The sequence below is a fragment of the Plectrocnemia conspersa genome, unplaced genomic scaffold (genome assembly GCF_051122295.1).
Source record: "Plectrocnemia conspersa isolate PC_06_02 unplaced genomic scaffold, ASM5112229v1 ptg000010l, whole genome shotgun sequence".
Taxonomy (NCBI): Eukaryota; Metazoa; Arthropoda; class Insecta; order Trichoptera; family Polycentropodidae; genus Plectrocnemia; species Plectrocnemia conspersa.
The window spans coordinates 29,226,284-29,248,668 of record NW_028277174.1 but is presented as its reverse complement, the minus strand read 5'-3'; the positions used below and the strand labels follow the sequence as shown (position 1 = coordinate 29,248,668).

Genomic DNA, 22,385 nt, shown 5'->3' with positions numbered 1-22,385 from the left:
ATTATAACGGAATTTGTACAAACGATAATGGGTGGTCTCGAAATTCTCATATGCTTTATTTTTTTATTTTTAAAAAAATGTCTTACATACACGGCTTATTTTAAGTTGTAGTATTTTGATTAAAGTAATAGGTTATTAGCATATTAACTTAAATCACATAAGTGCACAACTTAATTATAAATAAAATTCGCTTAGAACATCATGTTGGAAATAATATTGTTATAAATTCTATGATAAAATGACACATTAAACTATTTTTACTATTTCACTCGCTACTAACTTTATACACTTTACATAAATCTTGCTGTTTATATTATAAATAAAATATTCTCTGATTAAACTTATTTTATTCTTGTATATTTTTAAATATGGTACGTTAATATGTATTTATACAAAAATTATAAAGATTGCTTTTTATTGAAAATCTATCTGATTTTCAGCCTTGTTTGTAGAACTGTTTTTTTTTATTTAGTTGTACGTTGTAACGATTCGGTGAAAATTGCGAATAAACAAACAAAACTTGCGCAAACGGAAACAGCGAAAATTTCAAAGAGCAAAAATTCTGATCATATATGATCAATATAAACATATATGTATATTTAAGTATATGTAATATACATATAAAAATTATATGTATATAAAACAGATGTTAATATAATTTTAATTTAAAAATATCATGTTTTAAAAATACATTTCCATTTCCTATAATTACAATTTTTTTTCTTATAAATAGAGAAAAATATAAAGCAGTTGGAAATCAAAGTAAAATATATTTGACGTTCAAACAATCACATATATTCAGAATTTTTGCTGTGCGTAATTTTCGTTTACGCAATAATCCGGTCACAATGTATGTAAAAACTTAAATGAAAACCATTCAAATGATGGCATATTAAAAACTTGCACTGAATATTACGAGACTTTAAATTTCTCTCTGCTTAACTTTCACATGAGTTAAGGGTTTATATACAATAGTTCAGTTACAAACTACCCTTGACCTAATAAAGCAATTATAAATGCTTCTAGGAAAATTGAGTCTAAGTTTGTCTTATATTAATATAAATTTCAGAACTTTGCGAACATCTTTGTAAACAACAGTTACAGTGGCAGCTTTTGTAGGTTGGCTAATGATATTTTAATTAAGATAGAATTTAGAATTTAGACTTATTTTAGGTTTTGCAAATAAAAAAGTTTTAATATAAAGATAAAATTTGTCTTACGGTATTGCATTATTCTGATTACAAATATTAAAAATTATTATAACCATTCAAAAATTAAAAATTAATCCTCAAAAGTATAAATAAACTTTGAACAATTATAGTTACTGATACTAGCTATTGAGTTGAACTAAATAAAAAGTATTAAAAAAATAATAACGTACTTAAATATGTTTGTACTGCTCTAGTATTTAATTGCTTTTATTACTGATCAATTGGAACATTTATTATCTACATATATACAAATGAACATTATCACATTAACAAAGGATATTGCATGATTCATAATTTTAAATAAAAGATTTCTCTAACTTCTAAACACAAGCAAGATTTGTATATTTATGCTATCGTTGCAAATATTTGCAAATAGATTTATAACGTATGAAGATCGAATATAGTTTATAGACCATATTTATATCAATTATTTATTGTTTTAATACAAATATATAAATTAATTGAATCTAATTATTTCACTGTCATTCTAAGACATTAAAGTTGATAATATTGTAGCTGCGATAATATTTCTCAATTAACATTTTAGGTCCAAGTTTTTTTTTAACTTATTAAATTAATACACTACTGTTTTATTTTACCGATCGATTTAATATTCACACTACATTTTATTTTTTCTTGAACAAACCATTATTGCTTAGATTATAATATAATGATTGTAAATCGTCCGCGGACTGGAGCGGAGTGTAATAAAAGTGCAATGCTCAGAATTAAATGAAATATGTCATAGCTTTAAAATGTCACACTTTTATACAATAAAGTAGATACATACACGCATAAAATGCTGAATTTATGTTATGCATTGAGAAATAAAGTTTACCGACACACCCAGGTAAATTGACGGGCAAACTTTCAGAAGGATTAGCTCACGTGAACAATATCCGTAAAACACTGATATATCGGAGAACATGTTCTGGAAATGATATGAGACCCGAGAGCAATAAATACCCTTTTTCTCAGAATTTATCGGTTGCCAACATTGTACGTTCACCGGTTGAATACGTTAGCATTTTATGTCCCATCTAATATGTTATATCGCGTGCTATAATACTTAACTAACAACAGATAGAAGGTTTCGTATTATTAATATTGTGTCACAGGTTTTCACTATAGCAGACTGATTGTCTCCTCTTTGGAAATTTCCGAGAATTCCCCAATTAAGCGAACATCTGGCAACGGTTAATAATTACATCAATTATTATCTGTGTATTTATTTATAGCTACATATGTAAGACTGCTTTCAATTATGACGTTATTGTACGAATATATATGTAGTATATTATACAGTCGCCATGACTTTATGAGATTTGTATTCCAATGCAGGTTTCAGATTAGGTAATATTGTATTCCTTCATATGATATTTCAGGATAGCAAGTTTAATATAAAGGTTTCCTCGCATTTTGCGAGTATGTACTGATTTTCCATTCGGCGAAACTAAGAGTTATTTCTATTGCTTTATATATTAGAAATATTGCAAAGTATTTGGCGTTTTTTACCTCGGAATTTTCCAGGAAATTTAACTTTTTTTTTACAAGAAGAATAACTTTGTCGTAAATTTTACCTAATATTTAAACTGATATAAATTAGACCTTAACGAACAGTACTGTGAATTAAAATTAAAATTCAAAAATATTAAAAGCATGTCCAATAACAAAATTAAAATACTGAAAAATATATAACATGAAAATATATAAGCAGACTAACTTCGTTAAGAATTTTCAACAAAACTGATACGTGTTTACAAAGTGACAATGTGTCAAAAATGTCAGATGTATTGACGTAATCTTTAATTAGAGAATTTGTTGGAAAAAAATCACAGATGTATTAATAAAAGCTTCTCATTTTTTTATATTATGACATTAAAAATTGGATTTTTTATTTTTTTATAAATTATTAATAACGGTATATTTTTATTGAAAATAAAGAAACACCTAACAAAACAACAAGTAGCTCAAAAAAATTCAATTTACTTAAAAGAAAGTTATTACATATTTATAAATAACAAATTTATTTTCGGTATATTGTTTGAAATGAAATGTTTATTCTTAGAAGTTTTTTCAATGTAAACTTAAATAAAAATATGATCATTATCATTGCTGTCACTGTCTTATCAAAATATCTGTAAAACTTATTATATTATCTGATTTAATATCAATTAATTTTGTTTGACCTACTCGTCTAATGTGGAGCTTCATTTAATTTAGAATATCTTATTAAGAAAATCGTCGTGATTCGACAACATTTTTGGTATGAAAATCATCCAAGCATGAATACATGTTTGTGTATCTTTAATTAATATCTTTTGACCACAAAGAAAACTTTTGTTGGAAAGCTTGAAGTTTAATATTCGAAATTAAAATGTTGATACATTTTCTTTGAAAAAAAAGATTTAATTATTTTTCTTTGGTAAAAATCCGGCAAATTTGAAACAAAACAAAGTATGAAGTTAGATTTGTTTTTTTGTCATGATGAAACGTTAAGATCTGCAGTAATTTTTTAATTTGTTAAGATCCGTGATGCCAAAAATTAATCAAAGCTAAAACAAAATAATTTATAAAAAAAAAACATTATAATTATATAATAATCACTAATTCTGATCTTCCAAAAAATATCAAAATTGAAAAGCAGAAGGTTCATATGAGATTCGAACCCGCTTTTTAAAAATAAATTTAAAAGTTCAGCCAAAAAGTTAGTTGTTAAGACCAAGTTAAAGTTCATAGTTAAGGCCAAAAAAGTAGGGCAATGGCGAACTATTTATTATTAACTATTTTAACGACGCTCTTGGCTCAAATTTTGTACTGATATAATACAGTATGCACTGTATTATATCAGTGTTGAATTTACAGCACCTATTTTTACATAATTGACTAATAACAATTTATAAGTATTACTAAGATATATTAAAAGAGTTCTTACGTTTAAAACAGACGGTGTTTTAACGGCATGCTTAAAATATACGAATAAAAATAAAACGCAGCGATGTTAAAAGAAATTAAAGCTAAAACAAAATATTAAGGACAGCACAAAAAATGATAGGAATGCAGAAATTAAACGCGTACCATAAAATATATGTTACAATCGATATCAGGTAATTAAACAAATTAAATTGTTGCGTGTCTCAATAGCTAAAATGTTCTAATTAAGATACATTATTTATATTGCTTGAATAATTGAAGGAGAGTAGGGTCGTTTGTCTTTTCCCCTCGTATATAATCTGTGATGTTGCTTTATAAAAATCAATTTATTTCTACTTGCGCTTAAAAAATTCACTGGAACTGTCACATATACGAGGGTTTGACTCAAAACATAAAACTAACGCTAACGACAATTTCAAAGTATAGTACCGATTGGCTAATGGCTCGTGGAAGAAAAGGGGCGTTGATCTCCTTTTCTTTTCGTGATCGTATATAAGTAACGCTGGAAAAAATATCACTTTCGCATGGAACTTCAACTTGAACTTCCATTTCGCTATACACAAGAAAACATCCAAGTGGAGCTTTCACCTAATCAGCACAGACAACTATCGAAGCCTTAGAAAAGCAGCGTTTCTTAGCAGCGTCTAGCCAAGCAATCAAATGGAATCTAAGAGAGTTCAACTCAATCTTTAAAACGTCTCCAAGACTCTTACGATGCAGCATCACGTCAAGAATGACACAGCATATATTATAATATACATTTAAATTTTTTTCTCTATAAAGATAAAGGAGTTAGACGATTGGTATTTTTTGAACTATGAACTATACACAATAGATAATTTTAATGTTGTTAAGTTATTGAGAAGCTTCAAGGCTTTTAATAATTTAACAGTCGCCGAAACGGTAAGGTGTCCAAAGTTTACTTAGTCCTCTCCGCTCGCGGGCGAACCCACGTTCCCGAGTTAAGTTTTGATGAAGCGACGGGACTTGTCGCCCTCCGGGCAAACGTCACGGGAGTGACAGGAATGACAGCTACAAAGACGGGTCTGAATGGGATTAATCCCAGGGAGAAAGAGAAAGAAAGAGTGAAAAAAAGTGATCCGCACAAGTGAAAAGATAAGTGTTTGCTCCTCGGGGTGTTCATTCAAAAATCAACACCTCAACTTTCCACAACGGCGGCTCTCCGTGTTCCTTAAAATTATTTTATTTTATTCATAAACCAAAAATATAACTTTTCTTCTTATCCATTTTTATTTGAAAAATTAAATTTAGATGAATGTCATAAACGTAACACTTTTTTTTCTGCGGCAGCGATTAAAGTTTTAGTGAAGTGAAAATAATAAAACGACATAGTGTAGTTTAAATATGAAAATGTTCGCCAATTTTATTTTTTCCAATTTGGACACACGATGGTTCGTACGAACTTAAACCAAGAAGAGCCAACAATCATCAACAGACGAGATTAAGAAAGCAGCTGCTTCCCTCTTCACGCCGGAATCCAGAATTCAGCCCACATAGCAGACGAATGGATTTTTGAGACACATACACTTTGTTAATGAAACATTGTTCTCTATATTTATTTATTTATTTATTTATTAAAATTATAACCATCGTGACCTGACAGGCAAACCCAATGCGTCACGATAGTCAAAAGTACTAATACATCATAATACATACAAATATAAACAAGACAAAACAACAGACACAAATCACCTCAACAGGTGTGCATTGTCCCATACGAACTGAATTAAAACTCCATATGTGCAAGAGAAAATGTCAATATTTCTATGGACAGAATTGAGCAGATAAATAGCCTTGGCCAGAGAAGAGTTGGCAAGTGCTCCAGTTCTAGACTTAACAGGCAAGAATAGTGGACGCGACCGAGAACTATAACCACCTTCATGAGCCTACATTTGAAGCTGCTCGAGCACTGAAGGATTGTCTACGATGCCCTTGAGCAATTTCTAGAAGTGTTTAATTACATAAACACTTCTGCGAGTCGACAAAGAAACGTATCCCAGGGCTCCCAAAATAAAATCACTGGGAAACAAGAACGGATAATACCAACACCACCTAGATAGAAGGCCGGACAGCAGCGCGCGTGACGTCATTGGGTGTAGGGATACTCGGCGCGGCAAACGTACTAGAGAATCTACGCGCTTTTACGATTTCGGTATTTTTAATAGCCTTTTTAGAATAAAAATAATTCTTAAATTTAATAAAATCAAGGTTTCATTTATGATTTTTATTACTAGTTTTGAAAATTATCAGAACATTTTTTAAAAATAGGTCAATAAAAAAAATATAATTAAAACAAAGTACATTTAAGGAATGTCCGAAAATTCTAGTTTATTTGTATGTTAATGAAAAAACTTTTTCACTGTTTATTTGATAAGAGTTTACATATTCAATTACATAAAACATATAACAAATTTTAGTACATGGTCTTAACATAAATTTCATTCTTATAGTTCAAGATAATTTGTTTATAAATATAACTTTTCTCCATTTCACTTATAAAACTTGAATTTTATTTGACATATAACAGCTTTCTCTCGAATCGCTACTTCAATCTATTGTTGTTTTGATCTGGAAAAGTGAATACATTAAGTCAATCATTGCCATATTTATACATACAAATTAATATTTGAATACATATCTTTTTTGCAGCTCAGCTGATCTCTTTTAAAGTAAGTTGACATATGTCTAATTAAAATTAATTGGTATGATACAAAACAAAACCCAACATATTTACAAAATAAAAAAATCTTAAAACTAACTACCCGAGGTGAGTGTTTCTAATTTTCTCCTTTTCTTTCCATCAGAATTAATCGATATTATGTTATTTTTCTTTTTCATATAATTGTTTAAAAATATATTTGTAGATGTTTTTATTAATAGCCTTAAAATATTAAAATCGGTATGCTTCAATGATGGACAATAAAATTCCGATAGAAAGAAATCATGTTCTTCGACTGTATTTAACGTTAAACATATTACTAATTCCCTCTGAGCTTTACATTTTAAAAACTTATTTTCATGATTAGTGCTAATTAATTTGTTTATTGTAATGTAATTTAGCATAATTACATTTACTAAATCAGAGTGCGGATACAATAAACCGCCTCTATCAACATTTTTAATAAAATTGAAATTTTCTTCTAAATTAGCAAAATTTAAATGTTTGTCTAAAACTAAAAACTTTTTACAAATATCACACTTAACTCTTTTTAGTACTACTCTTGCACAATAGCCTGCTAAATATGTAAATATAGGTAACTGTGGTTGAATCATATTAAAATCCTCTTCAGTATAAATTAAATCGAAGTCTGTTGTTTCTGACATAAAATTAGTTGATTCTACGTTAGGTTCATTATCAATTTCTATACTATTTTCTAAATTAATATTTCCAAATTTTTCAGACGTTAACGTTAATGGCAATAAATTTTGGATTCTAATTTTGGATTCAACTTCAAACACTTGTCTTATTGTAATTAAATATTGAGAACCTGCCATCGTCCTATATTTACCAAAACGGGCTTCAAGATTGTCTGTCTGAATTTTGCCTGGAAGCAAATACTTGAAATTTAATTCTGCCTTGCAATATTCACTTAATTGTAAAAGCCCGTGTGTCGTGTGGGAAATTGCATCGTGCGTTTCTCTGGTTAGTTTATTACATTTTACATTTAATCCTTTCCAAAAATCTAACCATATTAGAAATTTTTCTAAAAATTTTGAATTTTCTTCGGCAGGTACGAGAGGATTTTGAAGAGGATTTCTAAATCTGTCACCTTTGTGCAGTGTTTTTACATTTACTATTTCCCACCAAGTTTTTATTAATCTAATAAATTCAGCAGTAGATCGGTGGTTAGATAAATTATGCTGCTGACCTATTTCTAACAGTCCCTGTATAACATTGTCGTTAAATATATTTAATACTAATTTTACATTTTGTTTTTCAAAGCAACTAGGTGAGAGAGATTTTAAATTTAATGTGTGAGCATATTTGACAAGTTGATTATTTTCCATTTGATACAATTTTTTCACATTTAAAAAGGAAGCTACAGATAAAGTATCATCGTTTACATTTTCAAAAGATGGAAACTTAATCGACTGATCGGTATCTTTCTGATTAATCCAATTATTTCGTATACATTTCAATACGTGAACAGAATCTAAAATATAAAACAAAGGTGCATTATCTTTGCAAGGATGTTTGTAAACTATACTGACTTGAGGAGGTGAAGCAAAATAAGACATCGCTTTACGATTTATAGAATTATTGTCACTTACGACACAGACTACATTAAATCCTATATTCTGTAGACCGACTACAATTCTCTTAATGAAGTTAAATAATTCCATTGCTTTCATCGTTTTTACAGGTAAAATATGCACAACTTCTTTAAACGAAGAAAGCAAACTTTGTAACATAAATACATGAGCAGATTTAGCTGCTTCTTCAGTGTTATAAGCCATACCTACAATATTTCCCCCTTTATAATCAAAATATGGCTTAATATAAATTTCGTCAATCATTAAACTAACAACTTTATCACTATCTTTTAAAAAATGAAACTTTTGTTTAATATAAGTTAAAAAATTTGCCTCATTTTGTTCAATCTGAGGATCGGTATTATATTTTAAACAAATTTTATGAACTGTAGTCGGATGAGGTAAAATCATATAATCAAAGCTTCTGATGTATCTATATGCGTGGGGAGATATTGAGAACAAAATGCTACAAAATATTACAAAATCAGGTGAATATCTATAACGATTTTTTTTACAATTGAAAAGTTTTACTTGCTCACTTAAAAAATCGATATATTTCCTCTTATCTTCATCTATTAATGTACGAGTCGATGCTAACGTATCGAGGATCAATTGAATATTGTCATCGACGGAACTCTCGTTTACATTTTGGTGAGAAGATTTAAAAGTATTTAATGTTTCAATTACATCATTAATATTTTGAAACGCTAATGGGATTTGTTTATTATTTAAGCGAGTTAGTTGGGTTTTGTTTTTATATAATGTTAATTTTAAGTCTTGGCTAAATACGGCAGAGAGCGTAATGACGGGGGCTGGAACGTCTTCTATTAAAATAAATTTTACCAGGCCGTTTTTCTTGACTATGGTCCACTCCTCGTCGACATTATGGCTATCTAGACAAACAATAAATTGATTAAAATTGGAAAATACTCTATTACTATCATATTTAGCTTTGGAACGATAGCTGTTGGCAATTGCAGCTTCTATATTGGAATTGTCGATACGCGTGCGTCTCTCTTCTGCACTCTCTCTGGTCGAAGTAGAAGCCGAAGCAGATAGATAATCTGGACAATTGGGTAGCTTCGTCGGAACTGCTGATTCTTTCAATGCTTTTTTGTCCAAGGGAACGCTCAGATGACGTCCGGTTCTTTCGTCATAATATTCACTATTTCGTCTGAAATCCGTTTCGGTAAAGTGGCGCTCGCATACCTATGTTATGTTATGATCCATTATATTGTAGGTTAGGTGTGTGTATCGATCAACATGCAAAATATAAACAAGCACTTATATGTGTAAAAACAATACGTACCCTAGAATGTCGAGTAGGAGCAAAATGTGCTCGATGAATCGCCCGGATCCATTTGTTTTTAGTCGCTTCATCTCGAGGAAATTTGTAGACGCTGACTTTGGGGCCGTTCTTGTAGTTTCCGTTGCAATTTGGGACACAACACGTATAAACCATGGTTGCAAATACACCAAATAACACTGAATAACACACGACGACACGGATAAATGGTTAACTGCGATATTTAACCGATTTTTGGTAAATAAACACGCGCACGTGAATCTGACGCGTCGCGCGCCAACGGACGGTTTAGTTCTGGCCGCCGCCGACCGTCGCGCTCTATACCGTTGGACCGTGACGTCACGGCTATGGGAAAATCCTACGCGACGGCCTTATAATACAGAATGGTGTTGATAATACCCGTATTCCTTCAAGTATAAATATCGAAGAAATTTACGTTGTACTTTTTCCAGCTTCAATTCATTACATTGATTCATTACGCCTGGGATCCAAATGATGGAGCTAGTTTCTAGTATGCTGCGGACTAGAGTATCATAAAGAGTACGCAATACTAAAGTATTCCTGAAGTAACGCGCATTTCTCAAGATAAAACCGAGCATTTTTAAGGATTTGCTATGAGTCTCTGCAATGTGCTGGCTAAATTTCCAACGTTCTTCGAAAGTCACTCCTAAGTCATTAGTTGAAGAAAACCATTCCAGAAAATATCCGCCTAGATGGTATGAATATTTTGCCGGCGTTAATGACCTTGAATATGAAATTGTGTGACATTTCTTCACACTGAAAGGCAATTGGTTATAGCAAGCCCATTTCCATATAGAGTTGAGATCCTCCTGTAGGTCGAGGGAATCAGAAATCGAATGCATTTTCTTGTAAATTTTCAAGTCATCTGCATATAATAAAAAATCTGAATGCTCTATTGCTGTTTCTATGTCATTAATGAACAATAAAAACAACAATGGACCCAAATTGGATCCTTGAGGTACTCCAGTAGGGGTCTTATATCGTTCTGAAAAGGAGTTATTATACTTGACGAATTGATATCTATTGGTCAAGTAATTTGAGAATAGATTTATGAGATCTTCAGAAAACCCGAAATTAGATAACTATATTAATATGTGTGTATGTTTATTACACTAGAATGTATTAGATGCTAAAAAGTTTTTTCTATCCAAAATTTAATATGTACTATGTATAACATTACAATATAGTATTAGCTAAGAATTTAATTATTAAAACAAAGTTGTAAGTTTGACAGTTAAGAAAGGATGTCAATGGCTAACATATATGTAGTCAGGATTTGCTACTAAGTACTACATAAATAATGTAATAGCAATAATGGCAAAAATACAAAACAAATTATACTAATGATGTCTAAAATTTGTTACGTGTTGTATAAAAGTAATGATACAGATAAAATCAATGTGTTACTCTTATTGTAAATAAAAAAATTACCTATTTATAAAAAAACTAATTTAATATTATAAATCTACCGTTATAATTCAAATATATATCATTGTGTATGTTTTTTCTTTGGGAATCGCATTTTTTATATAAATCAAACTATCCTATAAAGTACAAAAATGCTGTAAATTGTAATTAATTTTGACCCCAAGATTTCAACTTAACTTACTTGATAAATGTGGTGCAAGACTAAAATTAAAATATCATACATTATCAAGAATTATGTTTAAATAAAAATGTGCACAAATATACTTTTTACTAAAAGTAATTATTGAATCAGTTTATGTAAATGTTTGAGAGCGTGTTGACCTTGACCGGGCTTCGATGAGTGCAAAACCAACGATGCAGAAACGCAGATGTGTTAGTTGTTTGCAAGTATAAACTTAATAAATAAAATAAATTAAATTATTTATAATTGTACTAAAATAAATTAAAAAAAAATAGTAAGATTAAATAATAATGAAATATTGCCTTATTAGACACAATCATCATAATTTTTTCTTGCAGTGCAAAGTCAATTGCAATTAAGTTACAGAATTTTTTAGAAAATAAGAGAAAACTGAAGCAATATTTTTCACTACTTGCAGATAAGCTTTGCTTTAACCTCTTAAATTAACAAGGTAACTGAATTAATTGGAGAGCGAGTCCCAAACATCTGGACTCCAAACTTAAATTTACTAAATATATCGCAGAACTCAGGTCTAAAGGGCTTTCAAAGAAGTCATTACGGACTTAAAACCAATATTTACCAGAGAAAGCGCATTATCAAAAAAAATATACAATTTTACCATAAAAACAGATAATTAGATCGGTAATGATATACAGTTGCTCGGGGAGGAGTAACATTTACACACTTTGATACTCGTCAAAAAACTTTATAATAAATTTGCAGCACCATAAATTATTAAAGGTCTAAAGGTTAATAATTTAAATAATAAATTATGTATTTTTATTTTGAAGAAGATTTTGTATTTTTTCTTAAATTAAATTATTATTTTATTATTACTAGTTTGCTTTAATTTAATAATTTAAACATATTGTATTAATTTAAATGATTTTTATTGTATTCTTAATTTTGTAATGAAAGCTTATAAAAATACTATCCTATGAATAAACAATCACAACATGTCTTTGTGTACACAATTATTTAAAGATTTGCCCGATATTTACAAAAAATTATAAACTATGTACTAGGTTCGTTTTCAAGACATGATTTCTTTTCAATGCCTTCTATTTATATGAAATCGATACATCAATGCGTCACACGAGGCATGAAAAAACAAGATGAAATGTTTTCATACACGCTTGAGAATTCTTACACACAAGTGGAAGAATAAAAAAGTGCCGCGTAACGGCGTGGTTCGCGAACATGGTTTGATCGATCAAATTTTTTAGCAACTGTTGCGTGACGTTTATTTATAAAGCGGCGGGGTATGTGGGTCACTGTTTGCTACCTCTGATAATGAGAAATTAATGCTAGCGAAATAAATGTGTATTAAAATTCCGCGTGCGTGATCGGGTGCCATGTCGTTATGTAACGTTTGAGAAACGTCGGGAATGCGGGGTACGCCCTTTTGAATTAAAATAATAATAAAAAACGTACATACAAAAATTGAAACTGATGATTGTCAAGGACGTGTGGTAAATTTGCATTGGAATTTTAAAATTACACCGTCGCCATTAGAGTTGATGCAATGTATAAAAACTGCACACTGTACCGTAAAGAGTTGGTTTTATATTGTTCAGTACATGATTATTGAAAGGATATGGTAGTAGCTTGAAAATATTAAAATGTGTCTAATGCCTTTTCAATATCAACCGTGAAAAAATTTTGTATATCCATGACTGGTCTGAAAAGTAACCAAACTGACCTGCTGTTGTTTTAGACTTAATACCGTAATATATTTACAACTTCACGATTTAATCCATCCATTAAATTTTGCCTAGTATATTTGTTTTTAAACCTATATTTAGATCCTTACGCTAGTGCGTGTATTTGATCTAAATATTTCGTAACTGATATAATTGTTTTGATATATGTTAGAGCTAGATATTATTTCTTCTTATAAAATTGTTAAAGTACAGCGAGAAAAGATTATGATGCTACAAAATAAAGTAGTTAGACCTAAAATTATATGTTCAATGACAACATTTCTAAGTAATATATTTTTATTACATATAAAGTAATTATTACTAAAATATTTAAGTCATTAATAGGAATTAAATAAATTTCTAGATTACCGGAATGCAAAGTTCTTTTGTATATATATAATGTAATTTTAATGGATTTTAACATCAACTAAAACTGCGACCGCATAAATGATAACAATCGATAAGTTTGTCTGCGAATATTAAGCAAACAAATAAAGTTGTAGAGACCGTGTAAGCCAACCTTTTTAATAACTTATGACTAATAAAATAATACAACAATTATTTTGTTTTACAATTCTGGGTTTTGTGGGCAAAAGATTGATTTTGCAGCCAGTTAAGAAATGTGCTATGCCTTAAAACAGAAACTGTACAAAAGGTCACTCCAGCGCTTAGTAATCAAAAGTTAGAAGAACAAGAGTATTATGCACAGGTTAGAACGTATTGTTTATCGCGCATCCTTTCCAAACAAAGAGTAGTATTTTAGTTCACTTGTGTGTTATTAACGTCTCGGGACGTATGTGCTATTAGTTGATCCATGCAATAATTCAAATTATTACTTAAATATTCTCGGAGATATACACTAAAATAAAAATCTGTTCTTAAAATATTCGCAGGCAGACAGACAGATTTTAATCTTAATTTTCTAATATAACTGATATACAGAATACGATATTTTTATTACTATATGTTTTTTTGCTATTAAGTATATTACTTTTACATTCAGTTATCTAGTCGATTTTTAATGGGTACAATATCAATACGGAAATATAGCCAAATTGAAAATTCAATATTGACAAACACAGTCAATAAACATTTCCCGACAAATTGCCACAATTATTTACCAGTAATCCAAAACTGCGAAGCCAATTGGTTTGATTGATTTTATTAGGTCGAAATTTACATAAGGCGAATTAGGCTTCGGGTCGAATACTATAAATGTCAAAGGAATAATATAAATCAACAACATAGAAATAAATAATTATAGCGCAAGTAAAAAAATATTATGACCCCTTAAGAATTCTTCTCTAAGCCCAATGTTTAAAATAAAACAAACAGTGAACACAAAAGATACCAACCCTTTATTATGCTTGTTTAAATTTTGAGGGGTGCATTTTTTATTATTATATACAGAGCAAAAAATAAATCGACAATGGAACCGTTTGACCTTACAAATATTTTTATTGCACACGCCCTTTACCAACCGTACATTATGAAAATAATATAATAAACCAGGGTAGACATAAAGTCGGAGGAGAGTCAATAATTGCCTTTTATGATCATTCTAAAATACATAAACGAAAATTTAAACGGCGGTCGTAATTTCGAGTTACGATTCATTACGTTTGCGTATTTTTTTTCAAGTTGCGTTCGGAAAGAGCATAAAGTTTTATGGTCTCGAGGTCGAAGCGTATTTTAAAATAGGCAAAAAAAGTGCTTATTTTTTATTATAAAACCTAGGAATGATCATATTATATCATTATATTTTTTTAACCTTTATATTTCAATTTAAAAAATAAAATTTAAATTTCATCTTAAATTAAGTAAATATAATAAATCATGTGATTAATGCTTATTTTTTTACTAATAATTTTGTAAATTTGATAAAACTATTGACAAAACAGATTAACTACTTGCGTGTAATTTATTTAAATAGGTAATACTTTTTTTCAGAGGGTTAAATTTACGCAATTAACACGATTTGTAGAGCTTTATATGGTGTATAAACCCAGCTTTAATAAATTACAAACTTTCAATCAAGATAGTGTCGAGTAACGTGATTCTAAGCTGTTAACGCGAGATGAACCGGTTAAAGCAGCGTAATTAACTTCTTCAAACTACTAATTAAAACAGTCTAATTGCGACTGAAACTCTTTACCAAACGTAATAATATAGCACACATTTTAAAAGTGTTGTTTTAGGCTCATTACGAGAACGTAATACCACACCTCAAATGAAGGCTATTATAACAAAGTAAACTACATCCATAGGGATAAAACAACCACAAAAACTTATTTTGACTTTTCCTTGCAATATAAAAATTGTTCAAAAGATAATAAAAGATGTGTTACCTGTTTCTGTATAACATATTTCAGTAATATATTTACCAGTTAATCATGAAAATGCATTCCTCTCGCTATTTAATTCAGTTGTTATCCAAATAATTTACCTGAAACAAACAAACGTATTTTACTTAGAGACTTACTTATTACATTTGACATACAAAAAATTAATAATAACGCGCTATAAGCATGTGATAATTATATAATTATCAACGAGGGGTGAATTCTTAGGGGCATTGGTCTTGGCATGACAATTATGCGAGAGAATGCCATTAATGGTTAATTAAAGTCGGTTGTGCTAAATTGATCACAATGCCCGCAAGGAATTATTGTGCTATTATGTTGATGAATCACAAATTTGATAACGATCTAGAGCGTTTAATCAGTCAACATAATGGATTAAGAATAATAAATACCGGAAATTTGGCGATGTGCGCTTGTAATTAATTCGATTCTTATCGACTTGGATAGTACACGGTACTGCAATTTTGAAATTGTGTGCTTTCAAAGTACGCGAAAATTGTGTTTTAAAAGATGTTAAAAACCTATTGAAATCCTTTTCTAAGCTAAGAGTAAATATTCGACGGTTCAAATGGACCATACGACGAAAGAGTGGTTTTAAACTACGGTTAAGAACAAAGGGTATTATAGCACTCTTAAGTTTATTTTCATTCAGTGCTAGGTGTGGTATTGATTGAAAATGGTATACGTAACATTTATAATATATTTACAAAATAATTCAATTCAATAATATTTGGGAGTACTGCTATATTAAAAATAACTAATTATTCAACGATGTACTTTTGGGTTATTTACAAAATGTCTAATAATTACAAAATAAGCGATTGAGAGCTCATTGCATAAAAGCCTGACAACATCCCTAAATCATGCTTTAATGAAAGCTAATTATAATATTAAATATTTTTTCAATAATTACAAAAGATGCATATAACAATACAATTCAATGCAAAATCAAGAGCATTATTTCTAGGAGTGTGTCTCAAAACTTGTAAAGGTTGGTTGAATCTAATTTCTAAATCCTACGAGTTCTAAGCGGGTGATTCATATTCGAGAGTATGTATCGTAATCGTCGTTGGTTGCCAGTATATTTTCAAATGATTTTGTGATGTGAGCGAGTGTCACATATTTTATACTAGTCTTCCGAATAAGCTTAGAGACAAAGAGATAAAGCCAATATTGAGAGCTAATCACATAAGGTCCTAAAAACAACCCGTAGTGAAAACTAATTTCAACAGTAAACATATGTAAATTGTTTACCAAGGATATGTAAAACAATCCTATTCAGTTTTGTTGTATTGTTTTTAGGCATGTGTCTCGTTAGGTTTAATATAATTGTCAAGTTCATCGAGCGCTTAGCAAGTGTTTGAGAGTAGGTACCGTAGTCGTCGATGGTTGCTAAATTTTTATTTTATTTCAAAATTAAAAGTTAGGATAGAAAAAAAAATATCCGCACCCATATAATAACTGATTTGACAACGAATGTCAAAAGTAGGATCGCCAAATATTTAGTTTTGAATCTACTTAAAAGTCACTCAATTTTAGCTACAGCAATAATTAAAAAAAGCTATAAAATATGTAAAATAAAGTTAAGTATAATAAAATATCATTGTAAATAAAAGTTGTTCATTGGTTCTATATTTATTATAAAAAAAAATATTTAATTTTTTAAATTCAATACTAACTTAATGATAACTAAGGTTTAAAATAACATTTCCACTTATAATCAACGTCATAGATATGTTACTAAATTTACAAATTTATAGATAGACCTGTCGATAATATACAAACAGTTAATAACTTTAATTATTTGGTGACAGGATCAGTGAAATATAGAACTAGGTTGACATTATGACATAATATTGTCTTTTATATATATATATAATATTATTATTCAGAAGGATAATTTATCATAAGTTGAACATATTGAAAGGATATGTGGCAAAGTTCCTTCAATACGATTTTATATTATGTTATATATATGTAAATGTATATTCATTGTATATCCGTCCATTGGTAGTCATATCACATTTTTAATTTCCGCCCAGAGCAACACTAGCTTTTTATATATGTTACATATACATTATTTTTGGCGCCATATTGTGTTTCAACCCTTTAGATGTCGCAGAGGTCCACTGTGCCATTTAACTATTCGTAAGCGACAAAGTAATTGAATAATCGATATCGTTTCGGACGCGTCTACGAAAAGTAAAGATGATCCCAGTCATAATTCTTAACGGTAATTATTGAGCCATTAGTCATCCGGCTAATTATCGTCGATTTTCATCCGAGCCGCCTGCGATGTCGTGTCCAAGGTTGTCCCAGTCTAGAGTGTACGACTCTTAATCAATCATCAGATCCATTTGTATATTTGTTTATTACGAGAAACGTTTGAAATAATTGCTTCAAATTTAGAGTTCATATTTTAGATTAATTGCTATATTATATACAGGTGAGTCAATAAATCTTAATGTTGCTAGTTTTTTTTAGTAAGAAGATATTTTATAGCTAGCAAATGAATATTATCAGAATACTAATTATAACTAAGGGCTAACTATATTTTGATCTTATAATGTATCTGTGAAGAGTAATGCAACATATTATAGGGAATCTTCTCTCTAGAATATTTAAAACACTATAAAGAGAATAACGAGAAACATATACGAGCATTAGACGGATCAGTGTGTATTAAAAAAAGCAATTTTCTATCTGTTCATGCAAAAAGCTTCTATATTAAAAATACCATAGAACAACTCGCTCAGCTGTGCACCATGTCGATCTCTCCAGACCGTTTCCAGCATATTGTCTGAGTGCTCCCGAAATACACCGAGGGCCATGCACAGACCGCACATATACATAAAGTTGATCCCGAATTTGTCCCCTCAGCACGGTCAATTTGCTGCCCGGATTCTGTCGGGGAGAAACCCGACACTATATTTGCCTACAAACCAAAAGTATATCTTTCGATCCGTGACGTCACGGCGGCAGTTTGTTCCGCTCCGCGTGCGTTTCCTTACTTTTTCCAGGTTTTAAGTTTTCCGAACAAAAAAATTAATGTTCGATTCAAATCTCTTTTGTCACTGTTAAATCGGGCTCATATAACATACCCCCCACCATGAAACTTTTAATTTTACACTTAAAAAGTTATGCTCCTAAGAAAGTATGATTGAATCACAGAAAGTATGCTGAAGAAACTAGTAAAAAATGTATTCACAATTTTCTACAATTCTACAAGTGCCTTTTTAATTACAAATCTGATTATCATGACTTATAAATCTGAAATAGATAGAGCATTAATCCACATTAATTTTTCCAGCTCTTGTGATAAGCAAGCTCATTAAGAATCTGGATGGATGGTGTAAGAGAAACGTTATAGCCGCGATGTGTCAGAATAAGGGACGCGATTGCGACTCTCTAGAGTGCTCTAAAACTCATATTGGCGGATTATCAATTTTTTTACTTTTAAATCTACTGTCGAGACTATCTCTTAGCAAGTCTATTATATCAATGAAATCAGTTACATATAACACTAAGTTTTTGGATCATCTTACGCAGATAGTCATTTAACAATAACAAATAGTCTGTTTCCACCACAGATTATAATATTAGCCGATCGATCGAGAACTGGTAGGGAGAATAACAAATAATGATAGATAAGCTTAAGACCCGGTGTATTGAATTCACATAAACCACAAATCTAAACACCTCAGGCATAATTTAATACTACCACCACTTCATTTCTGACTTGGAATAATTTGACGACAAATATTCTAAGAAGACCAATAAATCAGTCGCTTTCTTCTGCCACGTTAGTTCAACAATATATTTTAGACGACTTAAAAATAAGTGATAATAAACACAATAAAAGGACTCGACGACAATTGGACAATACTCTTTGCAAAGCTACAGTTCAAAAACGAAATCCAGGGGACATTTTTTTATCTTTTGTTGTAACAATAGACGTAATCTCAATATGCTACAACGGGGTAAATAAATACCGAATGGGTAGATCAATCAGATATAATAAATACTAGCAAGTAAGTATTAACCATCAGACTTTTCAGTCTGAAAATTGGGGACATCCATATAATTAATTATAAATCATTATGTATATTATAATAGCTCGTTTTCAGAATTTTTACACGGTTGTGATCAGAATTTATATTACATGTGTCAGAATTAACATTAAAAGGTCAGAAAATAAGCGGCAAAAATATAGGTTAGATGATAATTTATAATAAAAAATCTGAATTTAAGCTTAAATAATTAAAAATCTATTGTTTCTATGTTATATAAAATAAATTATATTTGGCCAAAATTTAAATTATATTTTGCCAAAATTTAAATTATATATTGATAATATAAATAGTATTATATTATTTAAAAAACATATAAATTTATTTATTCAATACTTAATTTTTAATTTTGTTAATTGGATGTTTTTATTGAAATTTAATTATTATAATGGTATGGAATATAATTGATATTAATTTAATAAAAGTACAAGTAATAATCTTATTAAACCATAAAAGTTTATTATTTATAATTGTTTTATTTATTTATTCTTTCATTATAATATATAGATATACATATGTATAAAATAATAGAAATATTTAATATACGTTTATTATTTATTTTATTTATAATAATATTAATTTTACGATATAATTTTTAATAACCTTAGAAAAATGTCCAGACAGGAGAACGAACATAGGAGCTGCCATTAAAAAACAGATGTTCAATACATGTGGACAAAGGACTCTATAGGGTTAAATGGTAAGAACTATTTAAAAAAACGGTCAGAAACATTTTTTTCATTCAGACCTCACGGTCTGTTTTATGTTGACAGATTTTAATTCACATGATCTTTCAAAATTGTAATTTTGATCGTCCTATATTTTAATTCTAACTCTGAATAATATAATTATGACCAGGCTGTCAATTAAATTCTGACCTAGATTATTCTTACCCAAAGTTTATTTAAATTCTGACTATTTAATTTATTGCCAATTATACTTTACAATCGATAGCTGAGTTTTGAATAAAAGCGCATTCTTATAAATAAAAATTTGAGTCTGCTGCGGGGACTTGTGCCATTAGCCTCTGAGCTACTAGTCTAGACCTTACGGACTACGCTATTTTGACCTTAATTTGCTTAGCTTGTAAAAAGTCACACCAATTGTATCGAAGAAAACATTATGTGAGATACAATGTTTTTTGCATTACGTGTCCAGATAAGGCTTAACTTTGTTAACATATATTTGTATTTTATATTTTTTTTGTTTGACTAAATATCTTACGACTCACTTTAAAGCACGTTTATTTTAAGATTTGTCAAGACATAACACATTGTCACGATATATTTAGGAATGGATGGTGTGCTTATAAAGATATGTAAGAATAATGAATATTTTAAATCTTGCACTACAAAAAGTGCACTGCATATTCAAGGTACTTTACAAACAATTGGGAAACACTGACCTAGAAATATTGCATAAGAGACGAAACAAATATCAAGAGCCAGCTCAACAAATGCATGTTTCAAGATAATTACTGAGAATTAGGGGTCGTAAAAATGCATGGGTCTAGTCGAGCTAATGAGTGGTAGGAGTATGGGAGATCACGCGATGCGTGTTAATATTTTTTATCAATTTTCTACTACTATCTGGCATATTATAACGATAATTCATTATCTTAAACTATGTAATCGACTTTTTACTGCACCTTTTTGCAGTAAAATATATAATAAATATATATAATAAAATATATAGGTGTCAAAATTTCAACAATTCCATTACATCTCTTAAAAAAAACTTGATTCCGCTTTTTTAACACAACAAGGTTGAGAGCCTTCTCGTTGTTATCCCTATTTTAAGGGTAGAAAGGAACTACGTTACGCATGACCGCGCCTTAATTTCGAACGCGTGCTACACGATTGTGGGCAAGTGGGGGTACATTTTTTAATAAATTTCGGATCAGATCCGTGACGGTGTGGCTTTGGATAGAGACCAAAGTCAATATGTAAACCGCCAGTCGTGTTTGTCTAGATCAAATAATTGCGAGAAGCTTCAAATAGGAGAGAGTGCATTTCGAGAAACTCGAGTGACGTGGAGTGTTAACGTGTTGCGATTTAAACTGACTAGAATTTAACTGCATTTTGTCAAGAGCTTAAATATAAAGCTTTTGAAACTAGAGTTTAATACATTACATACTGATAGCTATTAAAATATATATGGAATAAAAAATCGGATAATTAACACATATCTTTATATAATGATATCTAAAAATACCTTTGCATTCCAATATTTTTTTCTTATAAACTCCACTACGACGATTTTTTGCCCTTCCATACAAATACTATAATATTATTGTTCGTTCATCAATAACTTACAACTTCTATGTTGCTTTTTTTATTACTTATGAAAGCCCTCTTTTGTTAAATATAATTGTACTAGTTAAATATAATTTTTGGGAAAGTAAATTATCTGCAAGTAAAAAACAATTAAAATAACTCGATAGGATTCTTTTATGCTTTAATTTTTTTTAACTCATTGCCTAAGAAAAAAAGACGTTATCTCAGAAGCAAATATTTACTAATGGATTATTTATTATTAATCCATTAGCGATTCTTTCAGGTTCTTCATCGTCATCGTCAATAAATGAATGGTTACGATTTAAATTCATAAGCATAATCTCACCAGGTATTACCACTTTCACTATCGGAAATATTATTTTCGTAATAACTCAAATGTTTTTTTGTCAAATAAGTTATCATCGTCAGCTACATTACAATTGTAAAAGAATAACTTTTCGTCATCACTAATATTGATTTTATAATATCGATCAGTTATTTAATTTATTTAAAGAAAATATAAACAAAGCTTTTGAGGGATTGAGAGCCATAGTAAACAATTCATAAGTCTGAGCTTTGACAATAGCCGGGTACTCGACGAGGAGAGCTGGCACAGA

General features: G+C 29.7%; 1 protein-coding gene and 1 long non-coding RNA gene across 4 annotated transcripts in view; both read right to left on the bottom strand.

Annotated features, from left to right (window-relative positions):
* The window catches only part of kek5 (leucine-rich repeat, immunoglobulin-like domain-containing kekkon 5 protein), a 653,879-nt gene that overhangs the window by 528,098 nt on the left and 103,396 nt on the right, over positions 1-22,385 (bottom strand). The gene's annotated exons all lie outside the window — the stretch shown is intronic.
* LOC148231295 (uncharacterized) lies at positions 6,469-10,022 on the bottom strand. Its single transcript, XR_015811067.1, has 2 exons — positions 9,730-10,022; positions 6,469-9,629 (listed from the first exon to the last, which is right to left on the bottom strand). It is a non-coding gene; the product is annotated as an uncharacterized LOC148231295 (long non-coding RNA).